The sequence below is a fragment of the Taudactylus pleione genome, unplaced genomic scaffold, assembly GCF_031769625.1.
Source record: "Taudactylus pleione unplaced genomic scaffold, aTauple2 ptg000707l, whole genome shotgun sequence".
Classification (NCBI taxonomy): Eukaryota; Metazoa; Chordata; class Amphibia; order Anura; family Myobatrachidae; genus Taudactylus; species Taudactylus pleione.
Genome location: NW_028285109.1, coordinates 12,656,046 through 12,678,574, shown reverse-complemented (window position 1 = coordinate 12,678,574; position 22,529 = coordinate 12,656,046). Strand labels below are relative to the sequence as shown.

General features: G+C 42.1%; 2 pseudogenes; both read right to left on the bottom strand.

Moving 5' to 3' along the window:
• Nucleotides 1-14,863: 14,863 nt before the first annotated feature.
• LOC148477572 (kelch domain-containing protein 7B-like) lies at nucleotides 14,864-17,097 on the bottom strand (annotated as a pseudogene).
• Nucleotides 17,098-18,180: 1,083 nt separating this feature from the next.
• LOC148477571 (uncharacterized) lies at nucleotides 18,181-20,177 on the bottom strand (annotated as a pseudogene).
• Between the last annotated feature and the right edge of the window lie 2,352 nt (nucleotides 20,178-22,529).

Genomic DNA, 22,529 nt, shown 5'->3' with positions numbered 1-22,529 from the left:
CGATTTTGGGGCTCTATGGCGTCTAAGAAATTTTATGATAGCAGCAGGCACACCAGTTGCACATTCCCGACATATAAAACATCTTTTAGAAGCAATCCAACTGCCCAAAGCGGTGGCAGTAATTAAATGTAAATCCCATACATGTGAGGACGATCCGGTGTCACTGGGCAACAACAGAGCCGATGAAGCTGCAAAATGGGCAGCAGGGTTAAAAATGTTTTCTCCCACTGAAAACATGTCTTTCCAAACAATTGATATGCTGAAATTAATTGAGATGCAAAATTTGTGTTCAATTCAGGAAAAGTACATTTGGAAGTCCAAGGGGTGTGGGCAAGAGTCCTCCGGGCTCTGGAGGGACGGACAAGGTAAACCAGTAGCCCCCAAGGCATATTACCCCAGCCTGGCTGAGGCAGCACACGGTCTGACTCATCTGGGAAAATAAGGTATGTGCAAGTTGGTGAGAGCATACTGGTGCGCACCAGGTTTTTCTTCACAAGCAGAAAAGATAGCAATGTCCTGTCTGACCTGCTTGAGGAAGAACATAGGGAAAGCGATCCCTACCGAACCGTCCCACATTCCACCGACTGATGGACCTTTCCAGGTGATACAAATTGATTTCATCCAATTACCATCCTGCAGGAATTTTAAGTATGTATTAATGTGCACTGATGTATTTTCTAATTGGGTTGAGGCCTACCCAGCGGCCACTAATACTGCTGCGTTTACTGCCAAGAAAATAGTTCAGGAATTTGTATATAGGTACGGTATCCCCGATTGCTGGGTGTGTTCACATGTGCCACAGCAGGGACGCAACTAGGGGGGGCTAGAGGTGCACGTGCACTGGGTGCCAGATTGCAGGGGGTGAAAAAAGCTGATTCGAGGTGGCTTGGGGGCTGCAGACTCAGAAAATGGCCATCCAAAAATGGCCGCCACCAAAGAGGAGACAAATGCTAGAGTTCCTTACTGGCCCTCTAGTGTCTGTCGCCTCCTTGGCAGTGGCCATTTTTGGATGGCCATTTTCAGCAAATTCCATGCTGAAAGCGGCCATCCAAAAATGGCCGCCGCCTAGCAGGATACAGATACTAGAGGTACTACTTGACCTCTAGTGTCTGTTAGGCCAGTGCAATGCACACAGCGTTCCCGGCACCGGGAACGCTGGCGCTGCTGGGAGAAGATGCTGAAAGCTGCATCTTCTCCCGTGAAATCCCCTGGCAACGAGCATAAACCCCACAAGCATGAAACCCCATGGCAAGAAGCATAAACCTCATGGCAACGATCATGTAACCCCTGGCAATGAGCATGTAACCCCCTGGCAACAAGCATAAACCCCATGGCAATGAGCATAAACCCCATGGCAATGAGCATGAATCCCCCTGACAACGAGCATGAAACCCCATGGCAACGAGCATGTAACCCCTGACAACGAGCAGGTAATTTTAAAGTAATTAGAAGCCTTACTGTGGGGTATGAAAATGGTGTTGGGCAAATATGTAAGTGGCACTTTGGTAATAGGCATTGCAGTGTGTGGCATAATGTGTAATGGGCATTATAGTGTGTGGAATAATGTAAGTCACTATACCAGGGACGTCTGAGTAGTGCACTGTCTTATGGAGGAGCAAGGACAAACTTCAGGTACAGGAAGGGAGGGGGCACAAAATTGCTGCCTTGCACTGGGTGACAGATATCCTAGTTTCGGCCCTGGCCACAGGGACAGCATAATGTAGGGTTGGTGCCATTTCCGCTGAATATCACGGAAATTTTAGAATTACAGAAAGGGAAAACATTGGATGGAAAATTCCTCTCATCCAAACCACCTCATTTCAAACTCTATCAATTCCAAGTAGATAGATCACTTCTGTGTTTAAACATAACCAACCCCAATAAACCCGGGAGTTGGGAAGTGACGGGGAATAATCAGACAATGACCTTCTCACAAAGAGCTGATAATGAGTCCATAAACCATGATCTGTTACGCTCAATTAAATCTAGTGGGAAACATTTTAGGTATTAGTATACATTGAGTTCCACCAAAGAAATTATTGGTAAGGTGCCAGATGGTTATTGTGCTAAAATAATACAGCCAGAAACTTGCATGTACCAGATGGAAGACCCAGAAATAGGATTGTTTGCAAGGGAAATGTGCTTAATGATAATGATGCATACCATTCCTTATGTTCTCCCTGATAATGTAAATTTTATATGTGGAAGAAAAGCGTATAAGTGGCTCTCCCCGAGTTCCGAAGGTTTGTGTTACCTGGGAAGAGTATTCCCAGAAGTTATGACCCTCACACATGTTGAAATGCTTGGTATACATAAAAACACACCATCACCATATCTTCACACACAATATGAACACAGAGGCAAATGAAATATGATACCTGGTGATGTGCACAAAGCCACTCAGTTAATTAGTGAGACAACTGGCTTTCAAGTTTTAGTTGCATTGGATCCCACCAGGATTGCACGGGGTACATTAAACTTTAGATATATTCAGGAACTTGCTAAATTGATAGATAATATCACCGAGATGTACGATGACACATTCAGGTATACAGGGAGAGAATTGCAAGCGTACAAGAAAGAACTGGTGCAACACAGGCTAGTGTTAAATTATTTAACTGCTGTTACTGGAGGGTATTGCGTAATGTTGGCCACCCAATTTGGAGTAAAATGTTGCACCTATGTCACCAATGATACCAGCGACCCCAAGGAGGTGATAGACCGGAAGATGGATGTAATTCTGCAGCTAAAATGGGAGTTTCGTAAGAACCATAACGCTTCAGTGGCTGAAGTAAGGGAGAAGATAGAAGGATGTGTTTCATGGCTGAACCCAGTGAAATGGTTCTCAGGTCTAGGGGAATGGGTCCAGGAAATGATCGCCAGTATAGGCAAATTCTTAATCCTTATACTGATTGTCATCATAATAATTGGCATATGTGTCCGGTGTGTTCCTATTGTGTTGAAGTGTGGAAAATGTAAAGATAGAGTAAAATGAAAGAACGAAATTATGATGGTGGTCAGTATGAATACCAAGGTAAATACAGAACTGCATTACAACCATGAACTAGGAAATACCATCATTTAATGTATTATATTTAAACATGCATAGAATGTATTAGTGAAATGTATTTTTAAAAACACCTCAGATAATGTAAAGTCTCAATTCCTCTTCAAGACTGCCTTTATAGGACTGGTGTATCCCCACACCTTTCACATGATCTTCCAAGATCCGTGGAGTGCGTATAATAGTAGTTTTATGTCCCCACCCAGAGACACATTATTGATGGATTAAGAACCACCTTGTGCCATCCCACAATAACACTAAATAGTATATAAATGTAAGCCTAAATTATATTTAAAAATCAGATTGTGAGAGCATGTTGTTCGCTATCAAAGGGTGGACTGTCGAAGCTGGATTATTGGCTGAGACAAGATCAGTTTTAAGTTGAATAGCAGCGACACCATCTTGCGACTGGCCACAAGACGTCATCTTGGAAATGAGATCGCAAGACACGATTTTGCGAATGGCCGCCTAAGCGCCATTTTAGATAAACTCACACTTTAGTACATGTGGCAATATTACTATTAGCATCATGCGATTGCATCTGTGACCATCGCCATAAGTTACAGTGATTCACCAAAAGCCCATTACAGTATGTCAAAATTGGATTGCATTAGCTAAACAGAGCAAATGGCCATGTGACAACTAGTCTGTGAAGATAAGCTTTATGGACATAACTTCTGCTCTCACTCCAGGAGGCCCTGCTCGAATACAGCAAGAGGGTCATTTGTAGCACCTTACATTAGCAGGCTTCCTACAATAAAATACCTTCAAAGCCAAGAGTGTTATCTGAGGTTTGGGTCTTGTAGCTGTGCTAATTTGCATTTACACAAGAACCTGGGAGAACAAAGGACTGTACTTTTTAGGCTGGGAAGGGTGGGGGCTGCTGAGAGAGGGGGGGCGTGTGGAACTATAAGGCTCAGCATTCCACACTGTTAGGAGTTCACTTAGTTTAAGTGAGATTTAAGTGTACCATTTCTCATACACATATTAATACGCACAATTGCGCTGTTAACTAGTCACATATTAGCGAATGCATAAGATCCTGTATGAAAATGCTGTTTATTAGCTACATGCACACGCATCTGCCCCAAGATAACTAGCGTCTTTACATCACACCCCGCATACTTACACATTACATATTCACAGAAAAGGTTTAATAAGCTTTAAAGTATAAGATTTAAGTTTGTTCATTCTGTGAAATAAAGATTATTTGGTAACTAAGGTTTTATACATGATAAGTAAGCCGTGATTGGTATTGTACTGATGCGTACTCTTTCAACAGTATTCCGGTACCATCGGTGTGGAGATCGCATCATGCATTCTCAACTTATGGACCTCAGAGACTTCAAGCAACAAAATGTACATTATATGAACAACTGTTAGGATGATTGCATGAGGCAGGAAACCAGAGACCCCCAGTTGTTAGAGGCTGGGTTGTGTCTATTTGAATCAACCTGTTAAATGCCTTGTAACATATGCCCTCTCCTTTAAGACCAATGGTATTAGCAACAAACTTCTCTATTGTGTTGTTCATTTCTGGGGGTTATAAATATGTGTGCTGACCCTGGGTTCCTAGTCTTTGTGCTGAATGCTGATTGACGAGGGGTTTCTTGCTGATGCCTAACATCTGGACCAGAGAGCGCTGCGTATGTATAATTGTACTTGGGTCTGTATAATCTCTTTGCGCTAAGATTATATGAGGATCATAGCGTGTAACTGCTGTACTTTACTTGAATAATACTTTGTGCTTTGGAACCACATGTTCTAAGTCTGGAGTCTTTATTTACTGGATGACTGCATATGCAAATTAGCGTCATCCTTAGAGGATTATAGGAAGGATATTAGAAGGTATAGGCAGGGGTATATAGAGGTTCAAAGGCAGAATCCTTACTGTGCACATGCACACTCCTGTCATTTTTCTGATAGTTCACTTTTGTTAGGTTAAAAGCATAGCCAAAGGGGATGCGGTCAAAATACTGACAGTCGGGATGCTGGTGCTTAGAAACCCGGCAGTAAGTACTGAGGTTAGTGGGAGGATTAGGCACTAGAGGAAGGGTTAGGGTTATGTACTAAGGGGGAGAGGTTAGGCTTAGGGTGCGGGGAGGGGGAGGTTAGGTTTAGGCACTGGGGGGGAGGGTTAGGGAGAGGGGGAGGGTTAGGATACTGACCAACAAATGTTGGTATACTAACCCTGTCGGGATGACTGTGTCGGGATCCTGAACGCCAGTATCCCAAGCGCTGGCATCCCGTACCCAACCCTAGCCAAAGATATGAGCAATGTTTTGGGCATAGCTCTGCCCTTTATCAAGCTTGCTGACATCTTTGCTTTAAGCCTAATAAACACATTGCTGTTTCTCTACAAATGGAGTGCCGGGCATCCTTTTACAATATAGTATTGACTTTTCTGGGACACCAAAATAGATATACCTGCTGTGCAGAATGACCATATACATATATATGAAATAGAGTCTTCTTTTCCTCCCAGATTTTCCAGTCTGTTGATGGACCTTCAGGCAGCCGTCAGGAAAGCATGCTGCAGAAATGTGTGAACATAAAGACAGAGAAAAGAGCATGTACAAATATCTTTCTCTAGGGTCAGAAGTATTTATTGTAGTAATAAATGTATCTTGACTTTCAGATGTATCAGTTTTGCATTAAATTGTGAATGCAGCTGGAACTGTGTGATCTTTTTAAACACCAAAATGTACCCTTCCCACTGTTGTCCCAAAAGGGATAATCACTTTTACGTTTTGGGAAGCCTTTATAAATCTCAATTTCCTCTGAAATAAATGAGCAGCTTTCAGGAAATCACACCATAGATACAGTACTGCCAAGATCATTGCTGGTCTCTGCTGTAGATTCGGGCTCTACCTCTGCAGAGTGATTATGGGACTGCTTGCGGGAAACTCACTCAACAAGAACCCAATAAATCACTTCTGAGTGCACGGGCCAACCTGGACCTCCTCCAATGTGTTGGTGATGAAGGCTGCACTTGTATTAAATGCCAGATCATACTAATGGATTGCAGCATGGAGAGCAAATAAACTATCAAATCCAACCGTTCAGTGACTTCTAAATTTTATCCCAAGTTTTCTTTAATATGTAACTTACAGTTAATACCCTAGCAAAACAAATGCACCCCTCCCCATTGCATAAGTATATCACCCCCATAGATAACATTAAAAGATATTCACACCACCACTGGCACTTACCTGTCCAGAGGGAGGACCTGTCTGGGCCCTGCCTGCGGAGCTCCAGGGCACAGGAAAAGCATACAGGGCCAGGATAGACTGGCAAAGGGGCGGAGACTCAGGTGAAGGGGCGGGGTCTTGAGCAGGGCAGGAGGGAGTACAGTAGATTAAAATAGTCAAACAGGGAAGAATAGGGAGGCAGGGAATCAGGTAAGGGGGCAGGGTCTTGGCCAGTGACAGGAGGGAGTCAATTATAATAGATTGGGTAGAGGAGAGGGTCGGGACTCAGTAAAGGACAGGAGTGGGTAGATTCAGTAGAAGAATCTGTCAGGGTAGTGAGTAAAGGATAGGAGGGGTCAGAGACTCAGGCTCTCAGTCAAGGATGGGAGGGATCACTTGGGCATCCACAGTGCAGGTTCAGATCTTAAGGGCCATATTCAATTAGGCTGCGAAAACCCGTTATCGGTTATACTTTATCGCCGATGACGTCATTTTCGCCATTTTCACTTTTCCCTGTATTCAATTTCAAAGACTTTTCGCAGGTGCAAAAAGTCTTTGCTAAAATCCAGGGATAACTTTTCACCATAGAATAGGTGGCGTTAAAAAGTGCAGAATTGGGGTTTTGGGGTACAAACTAAAAAAAGTACCCTGCACCCCTTTGACTGTCCCCTAAAGGTATTCTGTGTCAAAAAAACTTAAAAAAGTTCCACAGGACCCCCCAAAAATGTACTTTCGTTTTAGGGCAAAATAAAAAAAAGTTGGTGGACAAACTTTAAAACTAATGAAATAGACTGTGTGGAGGTCCCTAAGTATGCCCCAGGTGTTTTTTGCGGTTGGTTGTGGCAGCTGGATTTTTAACGATTTTTCAAAGTTCACTTTAGGGACTTGAAAATATGCTTGCACCCATTTTCAAATACCCTAAATTTGATGGGACTAGTTATTTTTCCAAAAAAAGTTGCTAAATGCTATTCTTCACCACTTTGTCAAAGACGCTTAAAAGCACCTGTTGAGAACTTTTAAAGAACCCAAATACCTATTCGGGGGTACCCATGTCAGTGCATCTTTTGGGGGGTGAGAGGCCGATTTCGCTACTTACCTTTCACTGGGTCCCGTTTTCGCCTATTTTAAATTGAATATGGGGATATGCGGGCACGCGCCCAAAACTTTTTCGGCCAGAAAAGCTCCGATGACGGCGAAAAGTCCGGCAATGGACTTTACGTCTCTAACTGAATATGGCCCAGAGACTCAAGAAGGAACCAAACCAGTAGGTTCTGCCTCTAATTGGCACCTCTCTCAAATAATGGAGGGGGGTGGCTGCCCCCTTACCCCCCTGGTTCCGATGCCTATGGTGGCAGCATCAGTGCGCAGGAGATTCTGCAGGCGATGTATACCGTTCTACCTTAGATTAGATAATTGTTAAACTAGAATGTGACCAGACCTTATGTAGCAGTTATAGTGTTGTGTCACTGTTAAATATCCATTTAAGAACATTTTTCAAATCTGGGCTAAACTCATTGCCCGATTCCAAGATTTACATAATGCCAGTAGTTTTGGATATTGAATGATTGTTAGCCATTGTGCATGTGCAGCGATTGAATACACTAACCCAATGGATTCACTCACAAGTTGAGTGACAGGTAGTCAGCATTTGGGGGAGGTAACGGGTGTTACAAAGACACAGGCAAGTTAAACGCCGTTTTATGGGGGTGCATAAATTAGCAATTGCTGTAAGGGCAGCCTGATGACGCTCTAGGTGGCACTGCTGCATAGATTCTGGCTGCAGGGTGCCATTCTAGGCACCCTGCTAGCCAGATGAGGTTGGCAGAAAAAGCTCAGAGGGCCAGACCAAATGATTCCGCAGGCCTTATATGGTCCCCGGGCCTGAGGTTCCCCATCCCTGCCCTAGTCCCTTGGAAAAATATTGGAGAGGATAAACTGAATTAACGTCCTTTTTACATGTCTGGCGGAGATTTCCAAAGCTCACTGGGTTCTGGAGAGGTAAAGGACTATATTATATGTGTGTTATAGGTCGACATCTCTTCTCCCAATATTCTTCCTTCCCCTGGAACCCGTAAGTGGAATGTAAGCACATTTCTTAAGTCTACATTTTGTTCTTGCATCCATAAAATATACTTTTATAATTAGGGCTGGCATTGTTAACTAAAATGTCCAAAATACACAAAATTTTGATTTTATTATAGCTGCCTTCAAAGCAACTTTTCTTTTGAAAAATTTAAATCATTATGTACAAGCCATGTGAGTCCTTCTTGTGTGGCGCATGGTTAGAGGGTTCCACATAGATTCCAGTTTGGGAAACATGCAGTGTCCACTTACCAAGGACATTTCAAAGCAAGAGTCCCATCTGTTTGGCTTCATATTCACCCAAGCATACAACCACATCCGTTCAAACAACTACATACTTTATTTTTGGAGGAAACTTAAGGCTGGGATTGTTTAAGTGACAATACTATAAACCTCAGTCCAGTTGGAACTGGTCAGTAGCAGCGAATGCTTTGGTAGGTTCTGCTCTCAATGAAACATGAAGTTATTTTTTATATATTTATGTATGTAGAGCTAGGCTAAAGGAACACGCAGCAATCCTCAGAAAAATAACTATCTAACTTTACAGAGTGAAACGTTTTGTTTCTGAATGGACTGTGCAAAAGTTCTTATTAAATCATTGTCTGTGAAATTTATTAAGTGCTCTAATTTTTCACAGTACTTTTATCTGTTTTCTACACACTACACAACTGGAATATAATATAATCTGGTTGCTTTACTTCAGCAGGACTTTTACATCTGTAAAGTAAAGCAAACAATGTTGCGGAATATCAATTTATATGCGCAATGTGATTCTGAAACTTGTTTATGACAAACTATTATCCCACATTACCAGCACTTACAGCTAACGTAGTAGACGTATGATGAGTAATATTAATTGTAATTGAATTTTAGAGGGGTGAATGGTGGGTACCCCAGATGCAGTGTAAGGCTGGGTACACACTAGACAATATGTCATCCGATCCCGCCAACAAATCGAGCACATCGTCTAGTGTGTATCCAGTATGTGTGCTCACGCGGGTTACTCATTGGGGTCGTTCTATCGTCCTGCATGCACGGTCGATATAACAATCCAGCTGCCGATGCCGGCAAAGTCAATGATGCCGGTGAATGATATATAGTGTGCGGTCCTTCACAGTATCGTAGAGCGTGTACAGATTGCCCGATAAGTCATTTATCGGCACCATCAGGCATCGCATTGGCGGGTCGCCAAGTATGTACCCATCCTTAGATAGGATTCCACAGGCCCAATGTAATGGTAGAGAGGCAAGAATTCCCCAGTAGCATGGAAGTTAAGCAAGTGATGCTGGGAAGACTGCATAAACTCATGGGTTTATTTTCTTTGACTGTAGAGTGCGGTTTTAACCCTGCAGTCTTGAAACATACCAATACTACAATATGTCTAATATGCTAATAATAATAATAATAATTAACAGATGGGAAATAACAGATCAGTATCACCGACCTCAGGAATAGTTACTTATATTTAAAACATCACATTTATCATTTACACTGCACGGAAAATGGCTTTCTGGTATAGAGAACGCAATCTGTAATCAGCATGTCCTTCAATGGAACAAATGTAGGATTAAGCAATTCGCAATATTTGGCTCAGCAGATCATCCAAACAATCCACAGAATAATGTCTCATGCTAAATAGGCATTTCCTTGTGGCAAACAATAACCTTTTTAAGGACCAAGCATACTATGTCAACCTTCAGGTAAACTTTAATTTGCAGGTTTTTTCTAGTCAAAACTTTCCTTGTCAAACTGCACAATAAGCTCTCACTAGTAATTACAGTATCTCGGTCAGAGGTATTCACATTACCTCTGTACTTTAAGCAAATGGCTGCAGCTTGATTTCTGACTTGATCCCCTTTAATCACTTAAGTATAAGGCAAAATAAAATGTTAAATGATCTGTCTGCATATGAGTCCTGCTGACATCTGCTGGCAGTGTGTGAGCTGGGTCTTGTCTGTAACTCCAAGGCTGTTTTCTCCAGAACCTTGCCAATTCTTGCTTGTTCCTCCACGGCATACCAGTATTGACTCTCAGCGATTCCCCGCAGGCAAATCCTCGATGATCCCAAGCATACAGGAGTGATTGGCAGCATCGGTCCATCACACTAGTCCATCCTTCCACAGCACAAAACAGCTTCCCTTTCATTTCCAATCAGTGGGCTTTTGGTCTGTTTTTGGCCAAGTTCCTTTTATCTGAATGTGGCTGGTATTTCTTGTATCTATCTAGAAACTTCTAGTGCTGGAAGTGCCAACCTTCCCAGGCGTTCTGCAATTTGCAGCCTCTTTTGCACCTCCTCCAAGATCTGGATGTGACTAGGATCTTCTGGAGACTCCTAAAAACTTCTATTGCAGAAAGATGCATTCTAGGGGGTGTAGTTTTGTATTTACAGACTGCAGGCAAAATTCAACACAGTACTACACCTGGGTATTATAGAATCTTTACTTAAGTAGAAAAGAATGAGAAAATAGGGGCTCATGTGGAGTTGGATGTACTTTTCAGGCACACAAAGAAGTCTTACACTTGCATCCGTATTGCAATTTGGCTACATCTTAGACTTAGTACTCTCTATGTTTAGAGAAGCGAAATGCGAGTGGGATTGGGTGGGCAAGCGCAGAGTTAAGTAAGCACAGGTCAATGTAAATGGAAATGAGATAGGCCTGGACCCAGAAGCAGATACTACCGTCAGGAGACAAATCTCTTGCAGGTGCAGGAACCTTGGTGCAAAATAAGCACTAATGATGAGGACAACCATCAGGCACTTTGGATTAGTTGATATGCTTTTGTTACTCCTGGCACGAACCCAGTGCATGCTTTCATCTGGCCTAAACCTGGTGCATTTGATACTGTTGCAGAGCTGAACCTAAGTCTCAGCATAGAAACGTAATTGCATATTTTTTTCGACTGCATTTTATGCCTGAGTGTATTTTGGAAAAACATATCCAGCTTTACATGATCTCCTCATTAAAGCGTTACCTATGAATGTTAAATATAAGGCGTGGCTATTAAATAATGAGACTGACGCAATAATATGTTTAATGAAATCATATTAAGTACAATTTATCTCTGTTCCCCTTCTATGTACTCCCTTTCTGCATCCACACACAGCTGCATTCTTATTTTCCATTGGTCAAAGCCGTGCTGTAGCTTAGTCTCTCACAGCTTTCTCAAAAGCTCTGTTGTTTTCTTCTTTACCTCAGTAACTGATGCAAAACTGGTTCCCTTGAGTACAGGTCTGACTTTAGGGAAAATAAGGAAGTCACACGGTGCTAGGTCTGGCGAGTATGGAGGGTGCTCTAGCACTGTAATCAGTTTCTCGGCCAAAAACTGTTTCACAGAGAGAGCTGTGCAGACTGGTGCGTTGTCCTGATGGAGGATGAAACTTTTTTCCACATCTCTGGCCTCTTTCTTCTGATTCTTTTCTGCAAAGTTGCTAGAACATTTTTGAGGTAATGTTGATTCATCATTCGGATGTCGACAGTCAATTCAAACAATTTTCTCAATTTTTTTCGACATTTTCATTTGTTTTTGATGTACAGGGCCTTACGGGATATTCATAATCTTCGACATCCCACGACCGTCACTAAATCTTTTGTGCCACTCAAACACGCGTGTACGTAAACATACAATCTGCCCCATAAGCCTTGGATAGAATACAGAAAGATTTGGTTGACATTTTGTCCAATTTAACTAAAAATTTTAAGTTAACTGGTTGCTCTACTTTTGAACTAAGCATTTTTATGATGCACGGGAAAAACACAACTTCTTTGAGCGCTCTGTGACAGCAAACTCTCTGTGCGAGAGGGATGACACTTGCAAAATCATCTTGGGATAGTCCAAGGTCAATGTTCTACCGCTCCCTTTTAACTCAGACTGTATGGTATATTTTTTACAAGTACAGTCTCATTATTTAATAACCACACCTCATACTGTAAGTATACATTTACCTTTGTGAAGACACCATTTTTAAAGAATTTTTCAGACATTAAATTAGCAGAAGACTGTAATTTATGGGTGAAACTTTTTTTTCAATGCTTAATTGCTTCCTGTTGAATATATTGAAAAGTCTTCAAGAACAGAATTGTATCCTTTAATCTCCAGAAAACTGTCAAGCAATTGTTTGCTCTTGAGGCTAAATGCCTGGGAACTAAATTCAAGACTATTTTATGCGTTATACCTTTCTGGTCGTATACCTCTTTTAAATTGAACACACAGGCAAAAAATGTGCATAATAGTGGAATTTAATTTGTTTAGTGTATGGTTCTTTTTAACTATTGTTTGCATTTCACTTTTTTTTTTAAGCTGTTTTACCTTTTTATATATGATACACATGCTGAACAAGGGAACAACATCTAGATACCATTAGGACCCCTGTCATAGATTAGAAAGGGGAAGCCTGGCGTGCAAGGAAGTAGACAGGCCAATTGTGGCTTGGAAAAAGAGGAATCATTAGTGGCGGGGAAATCATGTACAGATAAGTCACAGCGTGTAATGTCAGAACAGCACTGACTAGGAGAACTTCCCCATTTTGTAGAAGAGCAGGGAAATTTTCTGTTGGGGATATGTCAAATATGGTTTTATTATTTTCATCTATGCAGCACCAGCTGTCCCTGTTCTGATAAATCATGAGAACAGAAAGGTCATATACATTGTAGGAAAAACAAGGATAAACTGTCCTTAAATCAGATAACAAATGTTAGCTTCCCCTAGATGTATAATAAAAGCCTATTTAGCAGAGATGGTTGAGGGTATATTAACTAAGGGTCAATTTTGGTTTTCAGGTGATTTTAAGTGAATTTTGTAAATCAGAGATATACTAAAGCCAAAACCGACTCAAAATCGACTAAAAATTTGACTTTAGACTAATGAACCAAACATCGGTACTTTGTAATAGACCTGCCTTTGAGAAAGCTGAACGATTCAGCAAAATGCGTCAGATCGAATGCTCCTTTTGGGGTACACTTTGCAGTACTGAGACTCACCTTTATGGATGGATTGTTTCAGGACATTGACTCCACTTTACTTGGTATATACCACAGACTTTTGAATTGATCTAATTGCCTGGCTACATTCAACTAACATCGCTGAGGCTCCAGACACGCAGGCTGCCTCTCCCGGATAAGTCTGAACTGATTACACAGAACAGATAACTATTCTGGATAACAGCGTGACACCCGCTCCCTTTGCAGGGCCTGCACAAGCTGCATTAAGCAGTCTAATCAAGCATCTGGGTCTGCCAATTACACCACCAAAAAGGATACTTAAAGAAGACTCCATCTTCCCTCTACTATACATCAGAACTGGTAATATTGTTCCATTAAGAGTTTAACTACCCATTTTCATCTACGTATTGCGTAGGTGCCCAATATGTACCTAGAGTATAGATTTATATACCATATTATTTTGTCATACTTATCGTCTGTGTTTTTGAACATATGTTGATATGTTTTTTTATTGTTAACTCAAATATATTCATGAGTTTTTTATATAAATTGAAATAGCTACATATTATTTTAAATATATTTTGCATGTAGATGCCGGGAGCCAGGTGGCAGTTGAGCACAGTGGGGGGATGGGAGAGCACAGTGGGGGGATGGGAGAGCACACAGTGTGGGATAGGGTGGGTTAGGTTTAGGGTGCGGGAAGGGGGGTTAGGGTTAGGCACCACTGGAGCGAGGTTAGGCACTAGGGGAGAGGTCAAGGTTAGGCACCACTAAGGGAGGGTTGGGTGGGAGAGGGGGAGGGTTAGGGTACTTACCGCCCTTGTCGGGATCTTCATGGATCGGGATGCCGCTATCAGGATTTGAAGTGCTAGTAAGCCACCGGTATTTCATACCAAACCCCCCAGGTCTGTTTTATGTACTTATTAGCCCTATGGTCAGTAAACATCTTTATTTCCCACCTCTGCAAACATGAGTCAGTGCAAAAATGGTCACTAACAGGAATGATGCAGTAGCATTAACTTCAATGGCTTCACGCGAGTGGGTGAGCAAATATACATAGTTTATTGGGATGCTTTTATCATTTGTAATCGACGGGCTAAATTTACTAAGCAGGCTCTTTTCAAAGCCACCACGCCTGTGGCGGTTTTGGCCGCTGGATTTAAAGGGGCCATAATATTACATTCAAAACACGCCTGGTTTTGTATGTAAAATTATTTCCCCTTTAAATTCACTGGGCGAAACCACCGGAGACCCGGCGGCTTTGAAAAGCGCCTCTTAGTGAATTTAGCCCATATATCCTGCATGTTGTACTTTTTGGGCAAGGAGACCATCTCGGCTCCTTCAAATGATATCAAAGCCTATTCAGGTAATGACCCAACTGCTGACACAGGAGACACAGTGTTATTACTTTTTATTATTATTTTCCCAAACCCACCATTGTATTCACCAATAAACCCAGAATAATTAATAAACTAAAAGAAATAAGCTCAAACAAATTTGATGTTAATACATAGCACAAAGTTTTTGCGCTTATTTTATTGAAGACTATAAGGTGTAATAAGTCTTTAAATGATTTATATAGATGTTTATGTAGTTGGTCCACGCAGGTGTAAAGCAGCGAGACAAGGGTAGTCCACACTCTGGATGGGGACTGCGCTGAAATACGCTGATGTCAATGCAGCTTTTCCGTTGTTCTCTGAGAAGAGCACAGTGGTCTGGCTGTTTACGCAGTATATGGTGTCATCCAGTGCAACGCATCTGAATGGAACCTCACTGCCTGGGAAAGATGTTCTGTACTGCAACCACTTCTTGGCGGCGGTATTGTACCGGATAATACTGATGCAGTCCTTGCCTAAGTTAAATCTGTAAAGGTTGCGCCCGATTGCCACCATGTCGCAGGAGTGCCCCCAGCAGGCTTCATAAGGACGTTCTTTCCACCTGTCACTGCTGGGTTTGTAGTAGGAGGCAGTAATACAAATTTACCCCTGTGATGTAAATCTTCCCTCCACAGATGGCAATTTTAATGCACCACTGGGAACGAGTCTTTAGGAAGGGGAACCACGAGGGTCCAGGTGTCTGATCTTGGATTGTATCTTTCCGCAGATTGCAGGCCCTTTCCTCCAATGGTGTACAGGCAGCCGTCAAGTGGGATCAGCTTCAGGTTGCACTTTGCTGTTATCATTGGTGCCAGTCTGCTGCAGTTGCCAGTCAGAGGGTTATAGCACATTAATGTGCTGGTGGAAACCGAGTCCTCTTTGGTCTTTCGGAGGCCTCCTGCAATGAATAGGTAGTTAAGCATAGAGCATATGCTGCATCCTACCAGACTGGCCTCCTCAGGGATAGTTGTCACCATTTTCCAGCGGTTTGTTTGCATGGTAAGTGAGAGAAGTTGTGCTCCGCACTGAGGGTGCTCTGCCTCCGCTGAACTCCCGAAGTTCGTATTCCAGTCACATGTGCTGCTGGCCTCAACTTTGCACAGGGACAATGTTCCTGTCATTCTCAGCTGGAGAATCTGCTTTTTCTCCTAGCCAGTCAAATGCCCATAAATGGCAGGGTCCGTCAGCATGCTGAGGTAGTTGTCACTCATTAGGTTTTACAGTGCGTGAAGTAGTCCGGGCACATGGTTCTTCCTTGCCAGCTGTAACAGCGGCAGGCAGCTCCCCAGCGGCAGCTGAAACCTCTCTGCTGAGTCTCTGTACTTAAGGCGCTTAGGAATGGAAATGGAAGTTCCTTCTGCGATTCTCTCAGCTGCCCCGTTCACCAGAGACCGCAGAGGTGATGAGCACAGTTGGGCGTCTTCCAGAGTGGGTTCCCGGCACGATGATCCTGGCTGGTGCTCTGGATTCTCAGCCATAGAGGAGATGCTGTTTCTCTTCGAGTTGGAGATGTCATCGGACATTACCACACACAGTGGTTTTATAGTATTGGATGATGATGATATATCTTCATTCTGTCTATGACTTATAATGGAGTCACAACATGTTAATCACTTTGCAGATCTTGTTCAAAACATGTCATGGTGAAGAAAAACCCCTTCACAACAGTTGGCCAAATCAAGAACACTCTCCAGGAGGTAGGTGTATATGTGTCAAAGTCAACAATCAAGAGAAGACTTCACAAGAGTGAATATAGAGGGTTCACCACAAGATGTAAACCATTGGTGAGCCACAAAAACAGGAATACCAGATTAGAGTTTGCCAAACAACATTAACAAATCTAAAATTACGCTACTGAAGAGAGAGAGAGAGATTGGTTGTCTTAGAGGAACACATATATCGCTGGTTTACTAACATAAATAACGTAGTCACACTCAAGAGTTTGTGTTTCCAATGTACAAAAAATATTATATTGTAAACAGGGGATAAATGCCTTAATCTAAACAATGAGCGCCAAAGTACAGTAAATAATAATAAATGATACAATTATCACACGATTTGCAAGCGCACTGGTCCAGGAATTACAGTCGTCTCCAAGATGCTGCCACTCATTCAATGGGAATGTATGAGTAAGAAACTCAACCAGGGCTCGGTATTTATTCACTTTAGATTCAATTGTATAACAAACAAGCAGGCTCATTGGCCTTTATTATGAGTCACAGTAAATGCAGCACTTCAATGGTTAGTATACATTTGGTGTCACTAGGTGCTGAACTATGTTAGAGGATCCCATTGTTTCTAATCTCCCGCCCTAGGTATGTTAATTCAAAGGGCCAATGCATACAAAGTTGTACAGTAAATAATATGAATCCTCCAGATCTTCATAACTTGTTGGTGTTTCCTCTGATATTCATGCTGTCTGATCCATAATCCTGTGAAGACATAAGGAAATCGGTAGGTACCATACACAACCAGTTTATCTCATTCCTGGGATCAGATATCATATATCTAGTGTTCAACATATATAATTCGGTCGACATCCTATTGTAATATAATATTCTTTATATGGAACATTTGCTGTGTCAGTTTGTATGTTATTGAAGTTTGTGTATGTGCTATTTAGCACTATGTGCATTGGTAAATGTAAGTTATGTTTTGGTGTACTCAGCATTGGATTATTGTTAGAATGGGACACAGTTCGTTGTGGTGAGGTTTCCAAAAGGATTATTAAAAAGCTTGCTGTGCGATTGATGTGCAATACATTATTTAGATATTGCCATATTAACTTATTTAATCTAAAATGGCGCCGAGCGCCCAGTGGCAGAGTAGCATGGTGTGCCATTCACAATATGGCATGGGGCAGCTGTATGGGGATGCGTGCACTACTGGATGATTGCATGCGCATTGGGATTGAGATTGTGCACGGGTGCGTGCGCAAATGTGCGTCGGGAGCGTGAATGATTTAAAGAAGTGACTGCAGATGATCAAATCATCCGATGAATATCGTGAAGCGGGTTATGCACAATTGTGAGAATGCTTACAATCTATTTGGCTTCGACAGTCCACCCTTTGATAGCAACTAAACGCTATCACCATACGCAAGCAATTATCTATAATTTTAATCTGTCAAGCCATACACTATAAAATATTAGTCAATGTTATTTTTATGAGATGGCTTAAGTTGGTAATTGTTAACCATCAATGAAGCACTTCAGGGGGAAGGACATAAAACTAACTTTATGCGCACAACACGGACCAGATACTAGAATATGATCATGATCATTGGATAGATGTGGGGATGCACCTAACCCATAAAGATAGCCTTGAATTATGTAGAGACTTCATTTTAAGATGTTTTGAAATAGCATTAACAACATTTTTATGCACTGCTAAACAAATTCAAATCACATCATTACAAGGTACGCGTTCTTATTGAGCTTCTACTACCATTCAGATCTTATTTCAGGCAGACACTGTATTATAAAGTATTGTTCAATGTTCTTAACGATATGACTCTGTGTGGTCATTTAAACCGTTAGTAATGCGTCTCCAGGTGGGGTAAAACAGCCCTCATACGCACTCAGCGGATCATATACGAGACCATTGTCAGGATGTGGGAACTCATCAAGCCTATGAAGGTCGAGTGGGGGAAAAATGGAGACTACATTTGAAATAGGGTGTCCTAAAGATACATTGACAATACTTTATCATACATGGCAACATGCAAGCAATCATTAGATCGTACTCTCTAATTCAGGGTTATAATGTAGGGTATTAGTTACATTAGGATTCACAGCATCATGGGTAACTACCATCATTATTTCAGTTTCCCTGTTACCTTTAGAAATACCTTTCCCACATTTCCTAACTGCAGGAACACATCTAACACACATGCCAATTAATAAGATGCCTACTAATACTAGGATCAGGAGTTTTCCTACGCTTGCAATTAGTCCTTGAACCCATTCTCCTAGACCCGAGAACCATTTAACAGGGTTCAACCAAGAGGACCACTCTTCTACCTGTTCCTCTACTTCAGCCACTGAAGCATTATGGTTCTTACGAAATTCCCATTTCAGCTGCAGAATTTTGTCCATCTTCCGGTCTATCACCTCCTTGGGGTCACTAGTGCTATTAGTGATGTAGGTGCAACATTTAACACCAAACTGGGTGGCCAGGGTTACGCAATACCCTCCAGTGACAGCTGTTAATTAATTTAGGACTAGTCTATGTTGGACCAGTTCTTTCTTGTGCGCTTGTATCTCCTTTCCAGTATATCTAAATGAATCATCGTATAGCTCGGTGATATTATCTATCAATTTGGCAAGGTCTTGTATGTATTTAAAATTTAATGACCCCCGAGCGATCCTGGTGGGATCAAGTGCAACTAGGAACTGAAAGTCAGTCGTTTCACTAATCATCTGAGTAGCTCTATGCACTTTTGTTCCTGTGTTCATACTGTGTATGAAGATATGGGGAAGGTACGTTCTTGTGAATACCGATCATTTCACGATGTGCAACAGTCATGATCTCAGGAAGTACTTTTCCTAGATAACACAAACCACTGGAACTCGGAGAGAGCCACTTGTATGCTTTTCTACCACATATAAAATACACATTGTCAGGGAGGACGTATGGGATAGAATAATATCATTATCATGGAACACATTTCTGTAGCATATGTTCCTATCCCAGGTTCTCCCATCTGGTTAAAACAAGATTCTGGCTGTATAACTTGAGCACAATACCCTTCTGGTACACTACCAACCATATCCTTGATGTCACCACGTGTGTATCTATACCGAAAGTTTCTCCCACTTCATCTAATTGAGCATAACAATTCAAAATTGAATGGCTCATTATCTGCTCTTAAGGAGAAAGTCATCATCTGATTATTCCCTGTTACTTCCCAACTTCCTGGTCTCTTGAAGTTAGTGATGTTAAAACATAACAGGCATTTATCCACTTGGTATTGATGAAGTCTAAAGTGTGGTGGTTTGGACATCAGGAATTTCCCATCCAGTGTTTTTCCTTTTTGTAACCCCAAGATCTCTGTGACATTTAGGGGGAATGGCACTAACCCTACATTGTGCTGTCCCTGGGGAACATGAGAGCATACCCAACAGTCGGTCTGGTTAAGAACACGGCCCACCATGGTATGATAATCCTCTAAAGGATGTCCACCCCAATACTGCTTATACCCAGGTTGGCAACGTTGAATACATCTCTCATCAACTAGGGACCCACACATCCTACAAATACACAAGTCCTCAGATGATAAACCTTCACATTGTCTCTGAGTTTCCAAGCTATCAGGGATATCAACAATAACAGTATCAGGATTGGTCAGGTACCGCCGTTGTGTTAGTAGATCTCCATCTCCCAACTCCATTCCACTGATGTCGTTATCGACCTCTCTCTCCATTCTTTGACCACCAGCACAGAACCAGGACACCCCGAACCAAAAGAGCATGAGATGAACCCTGGAAGGATAAACAACAGCAGTCACAATTTCAAACTCCATTACCAGACCCAGGGTCTTACCAGCCTCGTTCAGGTGCTACTGATACAGTTAATAGCTTTCATGGAACAGGCTTTCAATAGACAGGTCCACATTTTCTGTCCCTCCTCCGCCCTTGATCTCCTTTGGATTGTTTACTTTCTTACAGTGGCTGGAATGGATCCAGGTGTCTCTCTCGGCTACTTTCACAGATGTTGTACTTGTCAGTAGCACTTGGTACGGTCCTTCCCAGCGATCAGTCAAGCAACCTGAACGTAAAAAGTTTCGAATCATTACATCATCTCTACGTTCAACATCATGACAGTTCATTTCAGGCATATCAGGTGATAGCAATTTCAGTTTCTGTTGCTGTTGTTTGAGCTGCTTACTCATTTTTATAAGGTACCTCACTGTAACCTCATTGTTACATTTTAAATCTTCCTGAGGGCTTACAATTACATGAGGTTGCTTCCCAAACAATATTTCAAATGGGGATAAATTAAGAGGGGATCTAGGAGTGGTCCTGATACTATGGAGTACAAGAGGCAAGGCTCATGGCCATCCCAACCCAGTCTCAGCCATTACTTTACTTAATTTATTATTAATAGTACCATTCACCCTCTCCACCTTGGCACTGGCCTGCGGTCAATATGGGGTGTGAAGCTTACTATTAATACCCATTAACTTGCGCATACTTTGAAAGACATCTACGGTGAAATGGGTACCCCTATCGCTTTCAATGACTCTAGGGATACCATACCTACACACAAATTCCTGAACTATCTTCTTAGCAGTAAATGCAGCAGTATTAGTTGCAGCTGGATATGCTTCAACCCAATTAGAGAACACATCTGTACAAACCAATACATACTTCAAATTCCTGCAAAGTGGTAACTGGATGAAATCAATCTGTATAACCTGGAAAGGTCCGTCTGCTGGGAGACATGACATGGTTCGGTAGGTATTGTTTTTCCTACATTCTTCCTTAAGCAGGTCAAACAGGACATTGCTCTTTTCTCTGCTTGGGAAGAGAAGCCAGGTGCATACCAGTATGCTTTCACTAATTTGCACATACCCTGTTTGCCCAGGTGAGTCAGACCGTGTGCTGCTTCAGCCAAGCTAGGATAGTATGCCTTAGGGGCTACTGGCTTCCCTTGTCCACTTCTCCACAGCCCAGAGGACTCTTGCTCACATCCCTTGGACCTCCAGCTTGCCTTTTCCTGTAAGGTACATACTTCCTGCATTTCAACCAGCTTCTGTGCATCAACAGTTTCAAATAAAATCACACTATTCATTTGATTATACTTTAACCCTGCTGCCCATTTGGCAGCTTCGTCAGCCTATTGTTACCCAATGATACTGGATCGTCCTCACAGGTGTGAACCTTACATTTAATGTCAGCTATGGTCTTGGGATGCTGGATTGCAGTCAATAGTCGTTTAATGTGATGTGCGTGTGCGATTGGTGTGCCTGCTGCTGTCATAAAATTTCTCAAACGTCATAGGGCACCGAAATCATTCACCACCCCAAACGCATATCTGGAGTCAGTGTAGATATTGGCAGATTTTCCTTCCACCAACTCACACGCTCTCCTTAGTGCCAAAAGCTCCACTACCTGAGCTGAATGTGATGGACCCAGTGGTTCCACCTCTATGATATCTTTGTCATCTACGACAGCATAACCTGTACATAACTCACCTGTGTCAGTCTGTCTATGACAACTCCCATCCGCGTATAATGTTAAGTCTACATTCTCTAGTGGTATGTCGCGTATGTCAGGCCTAGCTGTAAAAGTTTGATTTAGATATTCCATACAATCATGCACATCAATACCTATACCAAACTCACCTTCTACCATTGGCAACGATTCACTTTTACCTTCCACCCTTTGTGCATCATGAGGCACACATGGTAAGTATGTAGCAGGATTTAGAGTATTACACCTTTTTATAGTTATGTTGGTGGGAGCAATCAGTGCTAGTTCCCATTTCGTGAATCAAGCGGCAGAAATGTGTCTAGTCTGAGCTGAGTTTAATAATGCAGAGACTGCATGTGGTGTATGAACTGTCAAGTCATGGCCTAACACTACGTCCTCACTCTTATTTACTAAGAGAGCGGTTGCAGCTACACCTCTTAAACACGTTGGGAGTGATTTCGCAACAGTGTCCAACTGGGCACTGTAGTATGCTATTGGTCTGTTGGCATCACAAAAACATGTGTAAGGACACCTGCAGCGCAACCAGTGGCTTCCGTACAGAACAGGTCAAAAGGTTTTTCGTAATCTGGAATCCCCAATGCAGGTGCTCTTGTTAGACTATCCTTAAGATTAAAGAAAACCTGGTCTAACTCTTCAGTATGCAAGACAATGTCTGGTTT